The sequence below is a fragment of the Anguilla anguilla genome, chromosome 3 (assembly GCF_013347855.1).
Source record: "Anguilla anguilla isolate fAngAng1 chromosome 3, fAngAng1.pri, whole genome shotgun sequence".
NCBI lineage: Eukaryota > Metazoa > Chordata > Actinopteri > Anguilliformes > Anguillidae > Anguilla > Anguilla anguilla.
Window position 1 is genome coordinate 37,893,194 of NC_049203.1, and position 1,871 is coordinate 37,895,064.

The following is a 1,871-nucleotide window of genomic DNA, read 5'->3' on the forward strand; positions in this document are numbered from 1 at the left end:
ATAAACTTGAAATATTTTATGTAAAAGCTTGCATCAATAGTATACATTCTTTTTAAAACATTGTTTTCCTTAACTACAATTATGTGCACAATACATTAAAGATACAACAATTCTGAGCTGAGACATTCATTGGTTTGTACCTTTTTTCACTCACCTCCCACCGGATCTCAGGGTCCACCCACCTCGCAAATCCCAATTTAACCCTTATATTAATGAACATACTAGAAAAAGCTAGTATGTTCATGAAGTGCCTGTTTTATGCAGATGACCTGGTTCTCCTATCCCCCAATTAACAGGGGTTACAGAAAAGCCTAGGTCTGCTGGAACAGTACTGCCAGACCTGGGCCCTAGAAGTGAACCTTAACAAAACTCAAGTTTTATGACATTCCAAAAAAGATCCAGCTCTCAGGGAACAAAACACAAATTAATCTGAGGAACACATTACATTGAACATTCCTCAAGTTACAATTATTTAGAATTAAAAATCAGTTCTACAGGAAACTTCAACATTGCAGTGAATGAACTAAGGGAGAAAGCAAGCAGGTCCTTCTATGCCACAAATTTCTGCAGATATTCCAATTAGAATTTGGCTTAAAATCTTTGGAGGGTATAATGAAACCAATTGCTCTCTATGGCAGTGATGTGTGGGGTCCACTCATCAGTAAAGAATTTGGCAAATGGGTGAAACATCCAATTGAAACCCTGCATGCTGATTTCTGTGAACATATCCTGAAGTTACATAGAAACACAACAAACATTGCATGCAGGGTAGAATTAGGCCAATACCCATTACTTATCAAAAACAAAAAAGGTCAATCAAATTTTGGAAGAACTTAAAACATAGTGACCCCCCACCCACATCAATACAAAGCCCTGCAATACCAAGAGTTGAGCAAAGCAAACAGTCCCCTTACTCATCTGGTTCTCCACATACACTAACACATACTAACACCTCACCAGCTCAGGATCAGAAGAAAACTACAAGCATAATTAGAATAAATCAAATTTCAACACAGCTGAAACAGAATTATATCACTTACTGGGAAAATCAAATAAAATCGCAAAGAAAAATGAAATGTTACTGTATCTGCCCTAAAAAGACAAACTACCTGACCACAGTTACAGACAAAAACCTGAGAACCACCATGATGAGGTACGGACTCAGCGAGCACCAACTAGCCATAGAGATGGACAGGCACAGAAAATCATGGTTGCTGGAAGAAACAAGATTCTGCCAGCTATGCAAAGTAAACAAAACCCTGATGGAATGTTTGAAACTTTGACCAAATTTGCCAGAAATTCACCCAAAAATGTCCCAAATTCAATGATACATCTGACGGACATAGTCGGTTGCTGCATACTAGCAGCACAATTTGTGTTTTCTTGCCATACTCTGAAGGACAATGTGTGACTACGTCCATGCACAAATCCACACACAGCATAGCCTACATGCGTACGAGCAGGCACGCATTCACTCATGCACACAACACACAGTCAGACAGACAGACACGTACACACCTTACATCACTTACTTTTTGTCATAGGCTTGGTCTTTTTTTTAAAATAACTAATTCATAATCTAGCATTCGTTGTATATAGTTGTATCTTGTAATCACTGCTTTGGCAACAGAAGTGCCTATATTTGTCATACCAATAAAGCTCTTTGAAATTGAATTGTTAAGAGGCAACCCGACGTCTGCGGTCATGTGACTCAGGAATGAAAACATAGGGTAATTTAGTTTTAAAGTAAAGCATTTTTTGACATCTAAATAAAATGTAAACGACTTGTTTATGAAATGTGTAACACGTTGTAGTCTAATAGGTTATTTGGGTTGATTATTGTGAGACTGTTAGATTACCTTGTGATTACG